Source organism: Bactrocera oleae, chromosome 3, assembly GCF_042242935.1.
Source record: "Bactrocera oleae isolate idBacOlea1 chromosome 3, idBacOlea1, whole genome shotgun sequence".
Lineage (NCBI taxonomy): Eukaryota > Metazoa > Arthropoda > Insecta > Diptera > Tephritidae > Bactrocera > Bactrocera oleae.
In genome coordinates this window covers 56,754,468-56,779,198 of record NC_091537.1, presented here as the reverse complement: position 1 = coordinate 56,779,198, position 24,731 = coordinate 56,754,468, and the positions used below count along the sequence as shown (strand labels likewise).

Here is a 24,731-nt window from a genome sequence, read left to right as displayed (position 1 = left end):
TTTTCGCCTCTACTTCAAGTCAAAGTTTTCTTTCTTCAGGTTCTCCATTTCCATTTTTACAGGCAACGGAAAGTAATTGTGTTGGTTGGATGTTTGCAAATTTTTCATTAAATCTTGCAAGTGTTTGTAAATTGCAACTTTAATTTCTTCAATTTTGCAAAAACAACTTTTCCGCTCAACGCGACCGAAATTAATTGCCGCATTGTCACCACAGTAAACGATCAATTTATCAGTCAAATCAAAATTTACCACAACTCTTTTAATCAATGAAAAAATAATATCCGACGTTTTACCTTTTTCTTATGAAGTTTAATCATTTTAACATTCTGTCCATATAATGGAAGAAAATAACGAATGACGACAGGAAACATCTTGATTGCTTTGCAATTGAAAGCGTCAGTCGACAAACAAATGAATTGGGCTTTCTGCAAATCAGATTGGAGGCATTCCAATGCATAGGTGCAAAAACATTGGTTATTATCGCTTCACTTTTTGTTCTTGAACACGAAAATATTTTCAGGTTCGAAATATATTGGTTGCGAAGCCGTTTGATCTACAATAAACAGTTTAAAAAAATTTTAATCGGACGATAACTGCTGTTTTTAAATGATTTTTCTAATAACAAACCTGAAACTGTGATACTCATCAATTGTGTGGTACGCCCATACGCCTTCCATCGTCGCCTTCCACATTTAACGTCGACATCTTGTAATGAATACAACAGCGTACAACATACAGCTTGTGATAGAACTGAAGCCGCTCGACCTCCCCAAACCACATCGCTTCGCTCTATGGGCTCTTGAAAAGTTCCAAGAAGATTAGACGTTTTCGAGCCAAACTTTGTTCAGCGATGAGGCCCATTTCTGGCTCAATGGGTGTGTAAACAAGCAAAGTTGACGCACTTGAGACGGAGAGCAACCTGAAGAGAAAAACAACGGTTTGGTGTGGTGGGCCGGTGGAATCATCGGTCCATATTTCTGCAGAAATGATGCCGGTGAGAACGTAACCGTCAATGGCGACCGTTATTGCACCCGTTCTCACGACAGTTGGGTCTACGTAACCGGAACGGACCCGGATTTATTCCGGCCAAGGACTGTCAACTCGGCAGAATTCTGCCGGTACAACAATAACAACAACAACCGTTATTGCATCATGATAACCGACTTTTGAAGCTCGTTATTTCGACGACATTTGTGATCAGTAAGCACTCGTACGATTACGGCAAGATGAACCTTACTGAGAGCGAGTAGTTATATGGATCTTCTGCGTTCCGCACTAGCACCAAAAGGATATTGAGGTCGCACAGGATCAAGGAGATCCTGAACTCGTTCTCAATCCGATGTAACAATGGACAAGGAGATGAGGACACCAGCTTTGTAGTTACCACCGATTCCGCTATGACCGGGCACCTAAACGAGACTGATGATGAAATAGTTTGATGCTATTTGTAGTGAGAACAGGCAGTCCGCTAATTTTGAGTGCACAGTAAGCGAGCTCAACGCTAGTATTGCCGCTCTGTTGGCGAAGTGAATGCTCACCTCCCAGAAAGTGTGGGCATTTCGTAGGAGTTCGTGTAGCAGCCACTGCTACCTGAAAAACACTACAGTGGTCCGGTAGTCTAAAGCTAAGCTTGACGGAAAGCTCTTTACAGAAAAGTTCCCTTCCAAGCTTCGGCCCATCCGTGAAAAATCTCACTACGCCTTTTCTAAGGCTGCTGGGTCCCATCTACATATCCCTTGTCGGAATATCAGCAGAGATAAAGCTATCAGGAGTTGGCTATGCGACACAGTGATGTTAGTTTTCTGGGATGCAGTAAAATTACGAAAGAGAATGTCAGAATGTCCCCGTATAGACTCTTTCCTGTACCCAGCTTACCTCAATCTTACAGCAAGCTTCACAGTAATGCACCCACCGGCTATATCGACGTGTGCTATGTGAAGAATGAGTTTGAGTGCCGCTTTTTAGACACCATCAGCTTCTTAGCGAGCCCCACTTTTCCGAGCGTCTTCCACCAAACAAATACACTATATAATATTATTGGGTTCTACGGTTTTGTAGAACCAAAATCCCATCCTTGGAGGTATCCTTTCTGTCAAAGATAAGGACCAGGTACTTCCCATTGTCAGCAGGATGAAGTCGCGAGCCTCTGAGTGAGGGGAGAGGAAGTGGTAAATAAAACCATTTAAGTTTTACTTGGATTGACAGTTAAGGTTAAGAGAGGTAACCTTGGGTTAGCTCGTAAACGGTAGTTTGAAAATTTTTTTTTACCATAAGAGCAACGTTGATAGCGTAGGTTATCGCCCGAAAGCCGCGTTCTTCGAGATCTTTCAATAGGCCATTTACCACTAAAAACCAGAGCAGCGGGGTGTCCCTGTTGACCTTTCTTAATGCTTGTGCACTACCCCACTCCGCAATGATTGTTTTGTCGCAAAGAAGTCAAAATGAGGTGGGTGAGGTGCTTAAGGTTCGCTTCCACTTCAAACTTTTCAAGAGCTTTCCCACATATAGAGCTGAAAAATTCGACGTACTCGTCAACCCCGCCCTTAGATATGGACGAGTCTTTGCCATGTGCACGAAGAGCAGATCGAAGCTTCCTGCAATAGAGAGTTTTTTTCTAAAATTTTTATAAGGCTTACTAGCAGGGCGAGAACTCATGGGGTGCCACGTTATACGAAATCGTGCGACAGGGGTTGTTCGAGATTCAACTTTGTCCTGATTTTTTGGGGAACGTGACATGAATTTGATAATGTTGATTATGTTTTCTGGGTACGCTGATATCTGCACAAAAGTGTTGGTCTAATTTCAAAGGTACTATTACGATTTTTGAAGGTTTTATGATAAATAACTATGAGGACAATGGATGTAACAAAAAACGTGCTTGGCACTATTTGAAAGATTTCGTCAAAACCGCTTGGCACCCAATGTTTTGATACATCTATGATCGGAGAAGGAATGATCATCGGAATTCAAAAGTACCCTTTCCATTGAAACTAGCGCGAAGTCCAGAGCAGACGCGCGGAGGAAGATCCGCTTTGGCTACCGGCTAACAGCACACCTAAACAGGAGGTAGTGCCAGATTTCCCCTGACCATTTTCAGAAAAACCGGGGCCGCCATTATCCGCTTCGACTCTTTCCGGAGGTGGTTCAATCTTCTCTTGGCAGCCTTGGCATTAGCACTGCAACCATTTTGCAGAGTGTCGTCCCTGCATACTAAGGTTACAGAATGCGTCCCAATTACTTAGTTACAGCAAGTTATATACTTTTTGATGCACTGCATTTTTTGGCTTGGCAATGGTCCAATTGTAGCCAACAACAATACCACCTTCGTCAGTTCCAAGAAATACGTGTACTTAAATATAAATTTATAAAAAATATAAATTTATTGGGACGTACCTTGTATGTACTGTTTATGTCACGTTTAATTAATCAGAAAGAAAGACAGCTATGTAATGCAATTATTACTAAGCATAATAACCTTGGCATGATATCTACTGGTAAGTGGAAATATTGGAATAGTGAACGTAACAAAAACCCAGGTTCAATAGATTTTGTTACAATCAAAAATATAGATAGATCAGTTATAACTGCTGATACATGTACTAATTTATCTACTGATTATTGAAGCTATGTAAACTACACTTGCGCTTGTATTACCAAAACTGGGTCTAATATTAAGTCACCATATTTTTTGCGATAAAAGCCGGGACGGTTTTTTTTAATCATCGATTTTTTCCATATTATAATTTACTGAAAATCGCGACATATAATAGGTGAGAGAGCAACAATATTTCATTCAAAAAGAATGGAAATGATAAAAGAGAAAGCAAAGTAATATTAAAAATTATTAAAAGATTTTATCACTGTCTGGTTCGATAGTTTGTATATTAGTTGATGAAGTGGACGGTGTTTCCGGAATTGTTGAAGACGTCTTCGGTCTGACGTATTTCTCTTGTTGACTGATTTTTCGAAGAAAATCGGGGGGGAGGGGCGATTTTAAGTGGGTGAAAAATTCCAAACAAAAAAACTGTTAAATTCTTCATAATAAAATTGATTTTACTGATTTGATGTTCCTGGTAGTGTCAGAGCATATTCAACGAATTCTGAAAGCTCAACAAATGAAATATTTTGCTTCAACAGATAAGTAAAATATTGAAACCAACGTTTGTCTGCTCTTTGCTGGATTCATCAATTCGTTTGTCACCTATATACTGAGAAATATAACTGAATTGTTCGAACAGCTTAAGTGCAGTAGTGTATGCATCTCTTTCAAGATATTATTTTCTGTGAGGAAAATAAACGTTTTCTCAATTTTTTCCCAGTCGAGTTTATTATTGAGTAGCACCCAACCAAATAATTTTACATGAGCAAACTGTTCCATGCCTCAAGATATTCGTAGCAATCACCTGATTGACATATTGAAGACAATTAAAAATGAGAAAACGAAAATTGAGGTGTAAAATGAAATATTTACTTCAAAATTTTTTCGCCTCTACTTCAAGTCAAAGTTTTCTTTCTTCAGGTTCTCCATTTCCATTTTTACAGGCAACGGAAAGTAATTGTGTTGGTTGGATGTTTGCAAATTTTTCATTAAATCTTGCAAGTGTTTGTAAATTGCAACTTTAATTTCTTCAATTTTGCAAAAACAACTTTTCCGCTCAACGCGACCGAAATTAATTGCCGCATTGTCACCACAGTAAACGATCAATTTATCAGTCAAATCAAAATTTACCACAACTCTTTTAATCAATGAAAAAATAATATCCGACGTTTTACCTTTTTCTTATGAAGTTTAATCATTTTAACATTCTGTCCATATAATGGAAGAAAATAACGAATGACGACAGGAAACATCTTGATTGCTTTGCAATTGAAAGCGTCAGTCGACAAACAAATGAATTGGGCTTTCTGCAAATCAGATTGGAGGCATTCCAATGCATAGGTGCAAAAACATTGGTTATTATCGCTTCACTTTTTGTTCTTGAACACGAAAATATTTTCAGGTTCGAAATATATTGGTTGCGAAGCCGTTTGATCTACAATAAACAGTTTAAAAAAATTTTAATCGGACGATAACTGCTGTTTTTAAATGATTTTTCTAATAACAAACCTGAAACTGTGATACTCATCAATTGTGTGGTACGCCCATACGCCTTCCATCGTCGCCTTCCACATTTAACGTCGACATCTTGTAATGAATACAACAGCGTACAACATACAGCTTGTGATAGAACTGAAGCCGCTCGACCTCCCCAAACAACATCGCTTCGCTCTATGGGCTCTTGAAAAGTTCCAAGAAGTTTAGACGTTTTCGAGCCAAACTTTGTTCAGCGATGAGGCCCATTTCTGGCTCAATGGGTGTGTAAACAAGCAAAGTTGACGCACTTGAGACGGAGAGCAACCTGAAGAGAAAAACAACGGTTTGGTGTGGTGGGCCGGTGGAATCATCGGTCCATATTTCTGCAGAAATGATGCCGGTGAGAACGTAACCGTCAATGGCGACCGTTATTGCACCCGTTCTCACGACAGTTGGGTCTACGTAACCGGAACGGACCCGGATTTATTCCGGCCAAGGACTGTCAACTCGGCAGAATTCTGCCGGTACAACAATAACAACAACAACCGTTATTGCATCATGATAACCGACTTTTGAAGCTCGTTATTTCGACGACATTTGTGATCAGTAAGCACTCGTACGATTACGGCAAGATGAACCTTACTGAGAGCGAGTAGTTATATGGATCTTCTGCGTTCCGCACTAGCACCAAAAGGATATTGAGGTCGCACAGGATCAAGGAGATCCTGAACTCGTTCTCAATCCGATGTAACAATGGACAAGGAGATGAGGACACCAGCTTTGTAGTTACCACCGATTCCGCTATGACCGGGCACCTAAACGAGACTGATGATGAAATAGTTTGATGCTATTTGTAGTGAGAACAGGCAGTCCGCTAATTTTGAGTGCACAGTAAGCGAGCTCAACGCTAGTATTGCCGCTCTGTTGGCGAAGTGAATGCTCACCTCCCAGAAAGTGTGGGCATTTCGTAGGAGTTCGTGTAGCAGCCACTGCTACCTGAAAAACACTACAGTGGTCCGGTAGTCTAAAGCTAAGCTTGACGGAAAGCTCTTTACAGAAAAGTTCCCTTCCAAGCTTCGGCCCATCCGTGAAAAATCTCACTACGCCTTTTCTAAGGCTGCTGGGTCCCATCTACATATCCCTTGTCGGAATATCAGCAGAGATAAAGCTATCAGGAGTTGGCTATGCGACACAGTGATGTTAGTTTTCTGGGATGCAGTAAAATTACGAAAGAGAATGTCAGAATGTCCCCGTATAGACTCTTTCCTGTACCCAGCTTACCTCAATCTTACAGCAAGCTTCACAGTAATGCACCCACCGGCTATATCGACGTGTGCTATGTGAAGAATGAGTTTGAGTGCCGCTTTTTAGACACCATCAAGCTTCTTAGCGAGCCCCACTTTTCCGAGCGTCTTCCACCAAACAAATACACTATATAATATTATTGGGTTCTACGGTTTTGTAGAACCAAAATCCCATCCTTGGAGGTATCCTTTCTGTCAAAGATAAGGACCAGGTACTTCCCATTGTCAGCAGGATGAAGTCGCGAGCCTCTGAGTGAGGGGAGAGGAAGTGGTAAATAAAACCATTTAAGTTTTACTTGGATTGACAGTTAAGGTTAAGAGAGGTAACCTTGGGTTAGCTCGTAAACGGTAGTTTGAAAATTTTTTTTTACCATAAGAGCAACGTTGATAGCGTAGGTTATCGCCCGAAAGCCGCGTTCTTCGAGATCTTTCAATAGGCCATTTACCACTAAAAACCAGAGCAGCGGGGTGTCCCTGTTGACCTTTCTTAATGCTTGTGCACTACCCCACTCCGCAATGATTGTTTTGTCGCAAAGAAGTCAAAATGAGGTGGGTGAGGTGCTTAAGGTTCGCTTCCACTTCAAACTTTTCAAGAGCTTTCCCACATATAGAGCTGAAAAATTCGACGTACTCGTCAACCCCGCCCTTAGATATGGACGAGTCTTTGCCATGTGCACGAAGAGCAGATCGAAGCTTCCTGCAATAGAGAGTTTTTTTCTAAAATTTTTATAAGGCTTACTAGCAGGGCGAGAACTCATGGGGTGCCACGTTATACGAAATCGTGCGACAGGGGTTGTTCGAGATTCAACTTTGTCCTGATTTTTTGGGGAACGTGACATGAATTTGATAATGTTGATTATGTTTTCTGGGTACGCTGATATCTGCACAAAAGTGTTGGTCTAATTTCAAAGGTACTATTACGATTTTTGAAGGTTTTATGATAAATAACTATGAGGACAATGGATGTAACAAAAAACGTGCTTGGCACTATTTGAAAGATTTCGTCAAAACCGCTTGGCACCCAATGTTTTGATACATCTATGATCGGAGAAGGAATGATCATCGGAATTCAAAAGTACCCTTTCCATTGAAACTAGCGCGAAGTCCAGAGCAGACGCGCGGAGGAAGATCCGCTTTGGCTACCGGCTAACAGCACACCTAAACAGGAGGTAGTGCCAGATTTCCCCTGACCATTTTCAGAAAAACCGGGGCCGCCATTATCCGCTTCGACTCTTTCCGGAGGTGGTTCAATCTTCTCTTGGCAGCCTTGGCATTAGCACTGCAACCATTTTGCAGAGTGTCGTCCCTGCATACTAAGGTTACAGAATGCGTCCCAATTACTTAGTTACAGCAAGTTATATACTTTTTGATGCACTGCATTTTTTGGCTTGGCAATGGTCCAATTGTAGCCAACAACAATACCACCTTCGTCAGTTCCAAGAAATACGTGTACTTAAATATAAATTTATAAAAAATATAAATTTATTGGGACGTACCTTGTATGTACTGTTTATGTCACGTTTAATTAATCAGAAAGAAAGACAGCTATGTAATGCAATTATTACTAAGCATAATAACCTTGGCATGATATCTACTGGTAAGTGGAAATATTGGAATAGTGAACGTAACAAAAACCCAGGTTCAATAGATTTTGTTACAATCAAAAATATAGATAGATCAGTTATAACTGCTGATACATGTACTAATTTATCTACTGATTATTGAAGCTATGTAAACTACACTTGCGCTTGTATTACCAAAACTGGGTCTAATATTAAGTCACCATATTTTTTGCGATAAAAGCCGGGACGGTTTTTTTTAATCATCGATTTTTTCCATATTATAATTTACTGAAAATCGCGACATATAATAGGTGAGAGAGCAACAATATTTCATTCAAAAAGAATGGAAATGATAAAAGAGAAAGCAAAGTAATATTAAAAATTATTAAAAGATTTTATCACTGTCTGGTTCGATAGTTTGTATATTAGTTGATGAAGTGGACGGTGTTTCCGGAATTGTTGAAGACGTCTTCGGTCTGACGTATTTCTCTTGTTGACTGATTTTTCGAAGAAAATCGGGGGGGAGGGGCGATTTTAAGTGGGTGAAAAATTCCAAACAAAAAAACTGTTAAATTCTTCATAATAAAATTGATTTTACTGATTTGATGTTCCTGGTAGTGTCAGAGCATATTCAACGAATTCTGAAAGCTCAACAAATGAAATATTTTGCTTCAACAGATAAGTAAAATATTGAAACCAACGTTTGTCTGCTCTTTGCTGGATTCATCAATTCGTTTGTCACCTATATACTGAGAAATATAACTGAATTGTTCGAACAGCTTAAGTGCAGTAGTGTATGCATCTCTTTCAAGATATTATTTTCTGTGAGGAAAATAAACGTTTTCTCAATTTTTTCCCAGTCGAGTTTATTATTGAGTAGCACCCAACCAAATAATTTTACATGAGCAAACTGTTCCATGCCTCAAGATATTCGTAGCAATCACCTGATTGACATATTGAAGACAATTAAAAATGAGAAAACGAAAATTGAGGTGTAAAATGAAATATTTACTTCAAAATTTTTTCGCCTCTACTTCAAGTCAAAGTTTTCTTTCTTCAGGTTCTCCATTTCCATTTTTACAGGCAACGGAAAGTAATTGTGTTGGTTGGATGTTTGCAAATTTTTCATTAAATCTTGCAAGTGTTTGTAAATTGCAACTTTAATTTCTTCAATTTTGCAAAAACAACTTTTCCGCTCAACGCGACCGAAATTAATTGCCGCATTGTCACCACAGTAAACGATTAATTTATCAGTCAAATCAAAATTTACCACAACTCTTTTAATCAATGAAAAAATAATATCCGACGTTTTACCTTTTTCTTATGAAGTTTAATCATTTTAACATTCTGTCCATATAATGGAAGAAAATAACGAATGACGACAGGAAACATCTTGATTGCTTTGCAATTGAAAGCGTCAGTCGACAAACAAATGAATTGGGCTTTCTGCAAATCAGATTGGAGGCATTCCAATGCATAGGTGCAAAAACATTGGTTATTATCGCTTCACTTTTTGTTCTTGAACACGAAAATATTTTCAGGTTCGAAATATATTGGTTGCGAAGCCGTTTGATCTACAATAAACAGTTTAAAAAAATTTTAATCGGACGATAACTGCTGTTTTTAAATGATTTTTCTAATAACAAACCTGAAACTGTGATACTCATCAATTGTGTGGTACGCCCATACGCCTTCCATCGTCGATAATTTCAAATCTGGTTTCTCTCCGATGAAAAAATCTGATATGATTGAAGTTTAAAGAGAAGCATTTGCTGGCACTTTGTTCTTCTTTGCCGTTTTCAATATTATTGCCCCACCAGCAGCAACCGAAAAAGTTGCATTACGTTTGTCGCAATGAACGTTGGAATTGTCATAAGTGATACCCAAAAAAGAAGTTTTTTTTTTCAAATTATCATTGAAAACACAATTTCGTTTCGACATTTCACAAAGTAATATTTCATAATATTTTCATTTTCAAATATTCACAAAATTATCTTATGCTTCACTTTGAATGTTGAATAAAAGTAATGAGCTGTCAGTGAACAACGCTGACGTTCGCGCCAAAATCAATTACAGAATTCAATACATTCAAACCGAATGTAGAATGACAAAATAGGTGGGTCATCTACATTGTTGCATTTTTGTTCCGTTTATTGACCTTTTTTTTATAATTTCTAAGCGGCCTGGGACGCTTAACTCGGAGTCCGGGACTGTCCACCACATTAATATTGATTACAAAATAATCTCAGGAGATATTGATAAAAGCGTAAGCGAATTTAATAATATAATATAATAACTGATGCAGCTGTCGTAGCAATACCAAACAAAAACAATACCAAACAACAATAGTTGTAATAAAGGGCTTGCTGATATAGTGGAAGAACTTATTCCCGCAGTTGTAAATATTTCAAGTGAGCAAATAGTTAAGCAAGAAAATAACAGTAGAACTAAAATTCCCTTTACGCCAAGAAATAATTTCTTTGATGACTTTAGAGAATTTTTCGAGCATTTTGATCAATTTTTCGGTAGAGCTCCTAGCATTAATAGAGAAGTGACGTTACTTGGGTCTGGATTTATTATAGATAAAAGTGGAACCATAGTAACCAACTATCACGTTATTAAAAATGCCCAAGATATTACAGTTACGAATATAACGATAATACTTATTTCAAAGCAGAAGTTTTAGGCTATGATGCATAAAAAAGGCAAGTTTTAGGCTATGATCAGAAAAATTACAAATGATATTGTTACCGAGCAGGTATACAAAGTATACAACACTGAAAATTATAGAACCGTTAAAGTAGCTTATTTTCATATCTGATGAATGACCGATTTAGAGCTGGTGTACCTCGGTAGTGTGCTAGGCCCAATCGCAAGGGCACAATAGACCCTGGGTCGCAGTGCAAACCTCATATTCATTCTATTCTAGGCCCAATCGCACCGAACATACCTCTTTGTAATGTCAATTAACCTGGCACTGGTTAAACATGGCAAACATATTTTTTTAATCGTACTGCACAGACCGCTTGATCAATCACCCGCACTGATCAGACATAGCATAACAGTCGGGTCTTCGTAACTGGAACGGACCCGAATTTTTTCGGGCCAAGGATTGTCAACTCGACAGAACTCTGCCGCTACAACAACAACAAAATCAATCATAGCAAAATTTTTTACATAACATTTTGTCAACTTGAAGGAAAGTAAGTTTTGTTTTTTTATCTATTTGGAATTTACCTTCTGTCTCTAATGACAATAATTTATTCGATAAGAATAAGAAATGCTATACAAACTTTTGCTTCTTTTGGAAAATTCGAAATACATTAACTTTAGTACGATCAAATTGACTTTATATAATATATTAATTATATTTCTAAGTAACTTGGACCATTTTTGTTCGTTCAAAACAGAAATTTCCGATATATGTACGTTGGTATTAATCGATTATTCAATTATATAATGTTGTGTCGATAGCCCAAAATCAACAATTTGTTAAAAATAATTAAATAATAATGTCGAAATCAGCCGTTTTGCTTTATATTGTTTTTATTTTATGATTCAAAAATAAATTTTTCAAAGATTTCAACCAATGAAAATGTATTTTTTGAGTGAAAATAGGTAAAATGGGGTTATAATCCCGCCCACTCCCCAGTGTCAATACCGAAGATGTGAAGCCCAGTGAGTGTAAGATATATCAGGTTTTCCAATAGGGATGTTTCGTGTTCGGCAATTTTTAATATATTTTTAATAATATATAATGATCTGTGATTTTCAATGTATTCAGTAATGTTTACAATTTCATCGTGGAAAGATACACGCAAGAACAACGTTTACAAATTATTCAATTTTATTATCAAAATAATCGTTTTCCAATTGCAACTTTTCGTGCGCTTTTGCCATTTTATGGTCGTTATAATCGTCCGCTTGTGCTCGCTATTCGTCGAATTGTTAAAAATTTTGAGCGTACTTTTTCTTTACATAACGTTCAAGTGCCAATAAGACAAAGAACCGCTCGAAGTAATAAAAATAATGCTGCAAATTGTCGATTCTAAGACGTTCTCAAGAATTGGGACTGTCTCAAACACAACCTGGCGGATGTTGAGAAAGGATTTGGGCTTGCATCTATATAAAATTGTTCTCACTTATGAACTAAAGACATTGGATCAGCGTAAATGACGTGAATTTGCTGATTTTGTCTTTCAACAACTTCAAAATGACAATGAGTTTTTTAAGAAAATTATCTTCTCCGATCAGGCTCACTTTCATCGGAGTGGTGCGGTAAATAAACAAAACTGTCGATTCTGGTGCGAAAGAAAACTAAAAATTATTCATGAACAACCATTACTTTCACCTAAATTGACAGTTTGGTGTGGTTTTTGATCTGACGGAATCATCGATCCGTACTTCTTTCGAAATGAAGCTGGTGACACCGTTACTTTCAATGGAGAGCGGTATATATCGATGATATCCAACATTTTGTGGCCGCAATCGGAAGAAGTTGGTCTTGACAACATCTGGTTTCAACAAGGGGGGCTACGTTCCACGCAGCTCGTGCAACAACCGAATTATTGCGAGAAAAGTTTGGAGCTTCTATAATTTCAAGAAATTGTGACGTTGAATGGCTTCCAAAAAGTTGTGATTTAACACCATTGGACTATTTTTTTAAAAAATTATTTGAATTTACATGTCTTTAGCAATAAACCTCTTCAAGCTTAAGAAGTCAATATTGAACGAGCTATTAATGACATACGACATGATTTAGAGGAAAAAGTACTTGAAAATTGAGTTTATCGAATTCGTTACTGCAAAAGAAGGCTATTTAAATGATGTTATATATTTAGAACTTAATTGTATCGATTGTGCTACACATTAAATAAAAATCATTTGAATTTTCTTAACAAGTAGTGTGGTTTTTTTTTGAGAAAAAAATAATAATATCACTCTTATTTCAAAACCATTTACATATATTAAAATGCGGGGAGAACATTTTTCTGATATAAGCGTACCTTTTTGGCCAAAATGGAAAAAATCAGGTCAATAGTCTAGTCCCCGTATACATACATTATATAATAATTTAAATTCATAGACCTTTGTTTTTCTGGTAATAATAAATTGAAATGTCAAAAATGGTAAAATCGGGACAATATTACCCTTAGCCCCATGTAACCAATATAAGTTTTTCAAATTTCCGATTGCCTTTATTCCATATACATCGGCCAATATATCTAGCTACTTCGGTCAGTTTGTGTGCTATCTTCATAAAATTGTATGAAAATATATTCCAAAATATATTTGAGTAATGCCACAATTTGATGATCGACCTTCTCCTAGCGCAAATACACCCGACATTATGGTTTCTGTTTCAGCTATCAATGTTTCGATAAACATAATGTGGTTTAGCGCTGAATATGAGTGAAAGTGCTTTTTCTCTTTCTGCTTTCGTTTGTTTTGTTAGTGTATACTCCCAAAGCATGTATTCAAAGGCATTACAATAAATAAAGTTTTTGTAAATTAAAAAAAATGTACTTGTTATAAAATAGTTTGAATTTAAACTTTTCCACCTTTATTTACATAAAGTTTAAGGATTTATTTAACATAATCTCAACATAATCATACTTGCATTTGCTGGTCAAATTGTGATAAATGCACATGTAATGATGGTAGATACATTGAAAACGTATTAATAAAAATGTTCATCAAAACGATGATCAATGTAGTTTCTTTAAAATCTTACTACTGCACAGTGGTTTCACTTGTATAGAAGCCGCGGCAATAAATAATATAATAAAAAAAAAAAATTTTTTTTTTTAAATACACATCGGACGACTATATCCTATAGCTCTCATAGTAACAGTCAGTATTTCTCCCAGAGGGGTCAAAATGGCTTGTTTCCTAAATTATTGAGAGACATATAAGAAAAGAACAATTTTTACGTTTATATATATTTTGTAATTTTATGAACAAAACTTGAATATAATCTGTATAATAATTGCAATATAATAGCAGTAATTTTTTAAATAATTATGCATTAAAGTCAAAAACATTTTTTGCAAGTTACAGATATTTTAGCAGAACATTTACTACAGACTCGTTTATGGCATATACCAGAAATGATGTTCTTTTATTATTAGTACACAGTGCTATTTGACACCGCTTACGTTTCATCGAAATATGTGTCTGGTTTTGTGACGATATAGATGATGATATTCCTTCTACTTGATCTGTAGATTGACCAGTTAGTTCTTTGTAGTCAATTGCAAGTTCTTCGGATAACTGGAATAAAAAGTATTTTCTTGAAATATTTTCTTCTGTTGTTTCTTTATATAATACCCTGGCATTTATTCCGGCAAAATCTAAAATATTGTAAAACACTTGTAATGGCCATCTTCGGGATCCAGCTTTCACAGTATATTTTCGAGCCATTTGATCCGTAACATCTTCGCCAAATTTGGTATTGTTATAAAATGTAATCGTTTCATGTAAACATTTGTCATCTTTTTCAATTTTCACTGACTTATGTTTTGAACTGAGCACTAATACTTTTTTATTGGGTTTACTCTTATATATGATCAGAGTACATTTTTCTGTTTTATAAAGTACTGTCGAAAAACGATAAATGTTATCCTTTTTTGATTTTGCAAGTTTAGGTAGTTCTCTCTTATTTTGTCTAATAGTGCCAACTAAAGAAGTTCTTTTAGTTATTATTTTGTTGCTAATGGTAAACTTGTGAAGACATTTTTTGTTGTAACTGTTCTTTCGCAACCAATATATGGATCTATAAGTTTTAGGACGACAAATTCACATAAAGGTGCGGATATCTCGTTTCGTCTTTTCCTAAGTAGAGAGATGCATTTACAACATGTTTACTTTTTACATCCGACGCCAACCAGAATCTTATACCAATCTTATTCGGCTTGTTCAGCATATACTGCGTAAATCTACATCTGGTTTTGGTTGGGAATAACTGCTTAATTGTAATGGCAGCACCTGGTTTATAACACCAGTTGTGTGTCAAAATGACTCATCTCGGTATATGTAGGTATACTGCATACAATTTTACAACAAAATAAAAAGAAAACCGTTTTACAGAATTAATTATTGGTATGTTTTAGAAAAAGTCATACAAAATTTTCAGAAACAAATTGTACCTGAAATGAGTTATAATTATAAGAAATGTCAAACAAGTCATTTTGACCCCGCTGGTAGTTCTAGTGTTAAAAGCAATCTGTTCAATAAATTTGTACTTAAAGCGATGCATGAAAATTTCCATGTATGTTGTAATCGGAACCTATAATATAATATTAAAAATTCTTTGGTCTGTGTTGCCATCATTCGATGTTCTGTGACTTCATCCAGTTTTAGCAAAAAAAATAATTAAAACAAGTAAGGAAGGGCTAAGTTCGGATGTAACCGAACATTTTATACTCTCGCAAAGTCAAATGGTATACTCGTTTGAGATTTCTTTGTGGATTGACTGATATTTTCGGTAGAAGGTCAACTATAGGCACTGGGGTCCACATATTTAGTACTTAGGGGTTTGAACAGTTTTGGTTCGATTTAGACAATTTTTGGCCGCAAGGTGGCATACTTTAATTGCATTATTCACGCAAAGTTTTACGCCGATATAATCATGGTTACCTGATTTGCATAGTGGAAAGTGAAAGAATCAGATGGAATTGAAAATGGTGTTACATGGGAAGTAAGCGTGGTTGTAGTCCGATTTCGCCCATTTTGACACACTATGACATAGAAACGTGAAAAGAACGTTATGCACCGAATTTGGTTGAAATCGGTTGAGCAGATCTCAAAATATGGGTTTTCACCTAAAAGTGGGCTGTGCCACGCCCACTGACTAATTTTGAACGCGGTTCCTATAAAGCCAATTTATACCATCTCAGAGATAAAATTTAATGTCTCTGGCGTGCTTAGTGCTTGATTTATCGCGCTTTTAGTAGTTTTTAACAGTACCGTTATATGGGGAGTCTGCGGAGTTGCCACCCGATTTCAACTATTTTCACACCGTCAATAGAAGTGCTAAAAACATTTGCTTCTAGTGAATTTTGTTATTATAGCATTAGTGGTTTAGGAGATATGCACATTAAACCTATTAGAGGCGGGACCACGCCCACTTTTTAAAAAAAGTTTTAACTGCAGATGCCCCTCCCTAATGTGATCCTGTGTACCAAATAATAGTCTTGTATCTTATTGCGGAGCTTAGTTATGGCAAGTTATTTGTTTTTGATTAATGGCGTTTTGTGGGCGTGGCAGTGGTCCGATTACGCCCATCTGCAATACCAACCGTCTCACGGTACTTAGAAACATGTCTACCAAGTTTCATAAAGATATCTCAATTTTTCCTCAAGTTAGAGCTTGCACGGACGGACGGACGGACAGACAGTCACCCGGATTTCAACTCGTCTCTTCATCCTGATCATTTATATATATATAACCCTATATCTAACTCGATTAGTTTTAGGTGATACAAACAACCGTTAGGTGAACAAAGCAACAGGTTGCGAGAGTATAAAAAAAGATGACATTAGTATATTGCAGATTATACGCATATAAGCAAATTTGGTCAGCTACATCTGACTTTTTTATTACATTAAGACACACACACAAACACTGAAAAAGAAATAAATGACTGAATCGCGCATTATGTGCGAACATTTTAAAAAAACAATTTGAAACAAAGTGCAGAGAATCTTGGATTATCTTCGCCGTTTTGGTTCCAACAAGATAAAGCTCCGAAGCATACTGTGGAAATAGTTAGACTTTGGCCGTCCAGATCGCGGTTTTGACGTTAAAATTCCGGTTTTTTTTTAAATTGTTTACAACGCGCTGGACAGATTAATACGTTCTTCCAATAGTTTGCCCAATTTTTCTGAAACTTTCGCCATCTTTTCACAACTTATTGATAATTTTTCTTTCTGACAGACTAATTTCTTTTCCTTTGGTTTCCATATTTTTAAATATTATTAAAATGCGTCACGAGCTCTTTAAACGACTTATTATATTAAAACACAATAGAATCTACGCAAAAAGAAGGAACAAATTCATGAGAAGTAACGGTATTTACAATTCAAGCTAACTGAACGCAGACTTTTTGGTGCCTATATTTACTTGTTATTACACTAAATCCCGTTATCTCAAAAATTAAAATAGGAATATACATTTTTGTTTTTGCATTTTGAACTTAAGAATATAAAGAAGAAATACATGCCAAAAATTTAAACTGATTTACCTATTTACATTGTGTTTTTACTTCACTTAAAAAAATGTGTCGGGTGAACGCAGACATTATTGGTTATGTGTATGTGTTTTAGTTAAGACCATAAACTCGTGCTTAAACGAAGGAAAAAAAGTTTAAATTGGAATTTTGGCAGACAACAAAAATTTCGCCAAAAAAAAAACAAAATTCGGTAAAATTTGCTTGACATTTTTTTTTAAATAGTTGTAATTGAAAAAAATCCTTCGTCCAAGCACGAGTAAATTGTATCTCGATCAATCGGTTGAGTAGTTTTCGAGAACTTTTGACAACCGACTTTGAAAACACAGTTCCGAGAAAAACGCGTTTAACGTTTTAAGTGACCATATAGCTGACTTTTAGTGCGAAACTTCAAAGCTGTATCTCTAAAACTATTACTGGTATCAACTTGAGAATTTAGGACAATATTCTAGAGGGGTTATAGAATTAAATAAGACAATAAAAAAAACCCATGTAACCCCTTACATCGTAAAGGGGGAGTAAAGAAACTAAAATCAGCTGATCAGATGTAAAAAAAAGCTACAGCTGAGAAGTATCAATGGAGTAACGTCAAGTCCGATTGTGGGTTGAGTTTCTATTGACAGTGCATATTGCTATTTTCTTTTAATATATAAAAAAGTGGTCAAAGAAATATAGGTCATATGTAAAACGTTTGTTTATTTTCAAAATGAAAGTAGTTTATTTTAATACAGTATATATACTTAAAAGAATGACTATTATTGACAAATACCAGAATAATTAAGACATATATTTATGCCTATTTTTACCTGTGGTAAATTAATAAATAGTCACCACAGAAAAATTAAAGATGCAATTAAGAAACCATGTCAAATAACGAGATCCACAAAATGCTTATTCAACGAACCTTTAAACAAGTTTTGTAAATTTATAAAAACGATAGTTATATTACAACTAAATCCCAAAAACAACTCACCTTTGTAAAAATAAGTCCGTCCATCTCAAAAATATTCAAATGTGTTGCCAGTACTGGTATTGAGCATTACATAGCAGTGTTAAACTACTTTTTAGGAAAGAAAAATATCTACCGTATTTTATACTTTAAAGATATTGGAACTTCTACAAATAGTTTATTTAAGAAGTCTATATATTCAAAAACTAAACGTAGAACTATATAATAGTATTTTAATTGTTTATGTAAAGAGTTAAAATAAAATATTGTACATATTTTCATCGGTACATGCTACACCTGGTATGCCTACTGTATTTTATACTATAAAGATATTACAACTTCAACAAATAATTGATATTAGAAGTCTATATATTTAAAAACCAAACTAATAATAATAATAATAATATGGTAATATTTTATGTAAAGAGTTGTAATAAAATATGGTACATATTTTTATCGCCAGATTCTGATATATAAAACTAAAATAAAATTTGTGATTAAATAAATCTATATTTAAATAAGAGAAAACATCGGCTTAGTAACTATTTATTGATATATCTACAATGATAAGTTTTGCTTTATTGATTATATGAATTATTATGACTTATAATATCAAATCCCGTCCACTCATAGTTAAATACAATTTTCAGTTTGTCCATTAATAAGTTAATTAAAATGCTCATATTTACCTATCTCAACATGGTATAATATCATTTTTGTTAACAGCAATAAACATCATTCTATAACCAAAATTGAAAATATTATAATTATAAATGATAAATGAAAATGATTAAAAGCATTTAATAATTGAGAGCTAGCAAGCTTAAATCACTTTATTAAGTATTTAAAATTCAAAGTTGTTTTAATGTACCATAAGTTCATAAAAAATATATTTAAATAGTTTCTCCACATATTAAACTTTCAATATATAATAATTTTTAATCGAAAACAATGTTGGGTGTTTTAATTTAAATCCCCAAAAATTATTATTTTGTCCGATCTGGTACAATTGAAAATGTTATAATACTAATTGCTGATTTTGAGGCGCTCTCACAATGGAATAAGTTGGGCATCCCTTTATTCCTACTACACACGTACGCTTACGCTCTATCTTTAAGTTCAGGGATGCAATGTATTATTCTATATGCGGTCTAAATTAATGTACATGTATATTTTAATCACAAATGATTTTTAAAATTAACTCTTAAAGCTCAATTTAACAAAATATTTTAATATTTCACACTTCACACTTACAAGTTTTAAATAACCTAAATATGAATCTTACATATTTTTTATATACTCAATAAACAAATATCTTTTGATAATTTATTCGGAAGTCAAAGTTTACATAACATTTGCGGAGAATTTTTTAATAAAATATGTAAAGGGTGTTTTTTTTCGAGGTATAGAACTTTAAATTGCAATAAAACAACGATGGATTATTCGATTGATATGAATTTTATTTATTCGAAAGATAATCTTGTTGCATTACATTTTAAATATGATTCCTAGCATATGACCGCCACGGCTGGCTCGGATGTAGTCCAATCTGGACGTCCAATTTTCGATAACTTGTTCCAACATTTGTGGCCGTATATCGGCAATAACACGACAAATGTTGTCTTTCAAATGGTTAAGCGTTTGTGGCTTATGCGCATAGACCAATGACTTTCCATAACCCCACAGAAAGTAGTCTAGCGGTGTTAAATCACAAGATTTTTTAGGCCAATTCACAGGTCCAAAACGTGAAATAAGGCGGTCACCAAACGTTTCTTTCAATAAATCGATTGTGGCACGAGCTGTGTGACATGTTGCGCCGTCTTGTTGGAAACACAGCTCCTGGATATCATGGTTGTTCAATTCAGGAATGAAAAAGTTAATAATCATGGCCTTATACCGATTACCATTGACTGTAACGTTGTAGCCATCATCGTTTTCGAAGAAGTACCGACCAATGATTCCACCAGACCATAAAGCGCACCAAACAGTCAGTTTTTCTGGATGTAACGGTGTTTCGACATACACTTGAGGATTAGCTTAACTCCAAATGCGGCAGTTTTATTTGTTGACGTAGCCATTCAACCAGAAGTGCGCTTCATCATAAAATGAACGTAGTGCGCGATATGCATTCCGCACAGAACCATTATTTTCGAAATAAAATTGCACAATTTGCAAGCGTTGTTCAGGCGTAAGTCTATTCTTGATGAATTGCCAAACCAAACTGAGAATAATCGGTCGCCATCTTGAACAGTAATGCCAACTTAAAGTTCTATACTTAAAAAAAAAACACCCGTTATATACGTTGACAATTGGTACTTCTAAGCAAAACAATACTCTGCGAAAAAATATCCGCTCTTAAAAACCAAACGATATTTAATCTTTTTCAATAAATATTAGAAACACACGTAAAAGTCACTAAAGAATCTGATCTCACAAATAACCCACTGATTTTGCAATTTATTTCTGTGGGATTCTTAGTGGTAGTTCGTTGTTTTGCTTGTTATCTGTTCAGTAGTTCATGAAATTGCGGTGCTGCTAAAGAAAAGAGAAAAGAGACAATGAAGATTTTTTTGATTATAATATATTTATTTTACTCGTACAATATACAAAGTAAATCAGGAAGCATGAAAGTACTTGTCTAAACAAAGAATAAAAAAGGTTCGATAAATTTAGGGTAACAGGGTTTTCACTGGGTGTCTTTAATTTTGTGCTAACCTACGCAGTCGCCGTTCCTCTCATGCCAGACACTGGTTTGTATATATATTGTCACGTGCGTGTGTTATGTGATATGAATTTATTTTTGTGTGTCCAATAAACGCCCATTCACATGCAACTTTCTTCGCTTTACCTGACAGTTCATACTGAAGCAATGATGCTCAGAGAACAAAGGTTATGCCACAATGAACGCTTTGCTTCTTATAGAAAGGGCGACGGTTGCTTAGAAAAGCGTGAAAATATGAGAGTTGCCCAACATTTTGCTTGGCTTCGCGTTGAAAACTTTTAATGTGAACGTACTCATACATAAGCGTACACCAATTTCCCAAAATGTGGGCCTGCAGGGGAGTAAAATTACAAGTTAATTGCTCATTAGCTACTTTATCTATCTTTTCGGAATTACCCAAATTCTTTTGCTTGTTTAAAATCTCAGCTTCAATATTTTTAACTTTAGCTGCATAGGTAGTGTTCTATTTAAATGTTTTTTGTTTCTCCAAAATACGAGGCGATTCTTGTTCTTGTGATTAATTTTTTTCTTTACATAAATTCAGTTATTGTACTTCTCGTTGCTCGGTTTTAATTTACGTATCTTCTAAAGCTTTCTGGGATATCATCGACAAATCGGCTGATTGTTTTGTTTCGTTTGAACCTTGGTGCCCATTTCACACGTGTTTGTGTACGATCACCTTCTGACACTGTATCGGACGTCTCGATAATTTCCTCACTTAGTGTTACAAATCGATAAATTCGCGCACTATAAGCAATTCGTGAGCTGTTTTCTAGATTTTTTGTCTTTTTATTGTTTTTTTTTTTTTAATTTTGGAAGTTCTTGGCTATATTGTACGCATTCCTCTGGTATATTTCATCAATATTTTTTGAAACACTTTGACATTGCTATTGTATACAGATTGCCAAAGAATAGCCATTTCACTTAGATTGCCCATTTCTTTTATGAACCTTTCGATTCTTCCTTTGAAAATGGAGACTTTACGATCCCATAGATTTATACAGTTGATCGTACCCATCTTTTTAAATATTGCTCGACAGACTTTTTAGGACTTTTTTTATATATTGCTCGACAGACTTTTTAGGACTTTTTTTATATTGCCTGTATATTTATTAGAGGTCTTATTATATTACCTGAGCTTTAAATAGGCTCGTTTTATTTATTTATTCAACAGGTCTGTAAAGGACTTTTTTATATTGCCTATGTTTATAAATACAGGAATTTTCAATGCCTTTTTTTTGTATAGTTTGGCTGGTCTTTTTCTTTAAGCTCGAAAGACGAAAACTTACAGGTCTTTTTATACTCTCGCAACCTGTTGCTACAGAGTATAATAGTTTTGTTCACCTTACGGTTGTTTGTATCACCTAAAACTAATCGAGTTAGATATAGGGTTATGTATATATAAATGATCAGGATGAAGAGACGAGTTGAAATCCGGCTGACTGTCTGTCCGTCCGTCCGTCCGTGCAAGCTCTAACTTGAGTAAAAATTGAGATATCTTTATGAAACTTGGTAGACATGTTTCTTGGTACCGTGAGACGGTTGGTATTGCAGATGGGCGTAATCGGACCACTTCCAAGCCCACAAAACGCCATTAATCGAAACCAAATAAATTGCCATAGCTAAGCTCCGCAATATGATACAAGACTGTTATTTGGTACACAGGATCACATTAGGGAGGGGCATCTGCAGTTAAATTTTTTTCTTAAAGTGGGCGTGGTCCCGCCCATAATAGGTTTAATGTGCATATCTCTTAAACCGCTAATGCAATAATAACAAAATTCACTGGAAGCAAATGTTTTTAGAACCTCTACCTACAGTGTGAAAATAGTTGAAATCGGATGGCAACTCCGCCCACACCCCATATAACGGTAATGTTAAAAACTAGTGTTAAAAACCCACTAGGTGGAAACCCATATCTTGGGATCTGCTTAACCGATTTCAACTAAATTCGGTGCATAACGCTCTTTTCATATTTCTATGTCATAGTGCGAAAATGGGCGAAATCGAACTACAACCACGCCTATTTCCCACATAACACCGATTTCAATTCCATCTGATTCTTTCGCTTTCCACTATGCATATCAAGCAACAATGATTATATCGGGGTAAAACTTTGCGTGAATAATACGTTTAAAGTACGCACCTTGTGACCAAAAACTGTCTAAATCGAACCAAAACTGTTCAAGCCCCTAAGTACTAAATATGTGGACCCCAGTGCCTATACTTGACCTTCTACCGAAAATATCAGTCAATCCACAAAGAAGTTTCAAACGAGTATACCATTTGACTTTGCGGGAGTATAAAATGTTCGGTTATATCCGAACTTAGCCCTTCCTTACTTGTTTTATATTGAATTTATTTTATTAATAAAGGACTTTTTACTGTCTGTATTTTTAGTTATTCATAGCTGCTTAGTATATTGTCTGAATATATAACTGGATTTTTTATATTGCCTCTATTTAATTCTTTTTTTTTTAAGCTAAGTTTGTATATGTGTGTATGTTTTGTATTGCCTCGGCATTGTCTAAGATAAGTATGTTCAAAGATATGTGAACAGCAGTCTAATATTGGTTACAGTTTATTCAAAAAAAGTTAAAATTTACAAATTAATTTATGTGTGAAAAACGTCTATCGGGTCCCCTACTATAACATCTAATCAAATTGCAATAACCCTTCTATCATGAAGGATACACGCTAACGCCGCATTTTCTTTAGCTTTTTTGTGTTGCTTATTATGGCGGTGTGCGTATATTAAAAATATCCCCATTTCCAATCTATCTACGAACATATTCTAACGTCGAATCTGGGAAATATTGTAAAAGCATTGATGATAAGCGCACACAGTAGTAGGAACAAGCAAACATGTGTTCCTGACATCTCTGACAGCAACAGATCCAACAGCAATGAAGGATCAAAAACGAATACGAACGTTTTTAGGGTCTAGCTATGAGGTTGTCACCAATAATTCTCAGTGCTTTTACAATGTTTTACTAAAAAAAGTCAACGCGATTAGGGTAAATAATCACAAGTTTTAGAGACCTGTTGGTTTTTTTCTCACTTTAACTCTTAATTGTCCTACACACAATTTATGAAGGAAATTATTATTTGTGAATAAGAGACTTTCCGATCCTAAATCTCGAAATACAATGTGCTATTAACAAATTTGTTACATCAAAGGCATATAACAACACCTAGAACTAAATAAGTATTTAGAACCGCTATGTGTAATATTAAAGAAATTCCTTACAAAACGAGAATAAGAGACCTTTCGATCCTAAATCTTGAAATACAATGTGCTATTAACAAACTTGTTACATCAAAGGCGAATAACAACACCTGAACCTAAATAAGTATTTAGAACCGCTATGTATAATACTAAAGAGATCCCTTACTAATAGAGAAAGTTATTGTCTGCTGTGGGATGCATACCGAAGGGTTGGTTCATACTTTTCCGAAATTGAATATAAGTCAACGTTTGCATCAATGAAGAGTGGTACGGGGACATGGTGCTCAAAATTTTAGTTGTACCTGTTAAATGAGTTTACTTCTCTTAGACCTTATTGCATACTGTGTATATATTAGGGTGGAGCGAAAAAAAATCTTTTATCTTACTTCTCTTAGTCCTTAGTAGCATACTGTGTATATATTAGGGTGGAGCGAAAAAAAAACCTTTATTTTTTGCTTAGCCTAAGGGTGAAATTTGTAGATTATAAAAAAAAAAAATATAAAAAAAATCTGTTTTTAACACCTGGGGTCGGTCCACTCACTTTAAAAGTAAATTTCGAGTTAAAATTTTGTATAGTGTTCTAGAAGCTGTGGAGAGTCCTATTTTTCGTCAATTAAAAGTTATTAACTTAAAAAATTTTATGTAGTCATTGGAGTTTTAAA

The 24,731-nt window shown here is 35.2% G+C and overlaps 1 protein-coding gene across 1 annotated transcript in view; it reads left to right on the top strand.

The window, feature by feature from the left end:
- The window catches only part of Acadvl (Acyl-CoA dehydrogenase very long chain), a 123,365-nt gene that overhangs the window by 57,010 nt on the left and 41,624 nt on the right, over window positions 1-24,731 (top strand). The window lies entirely within an intron of this gene.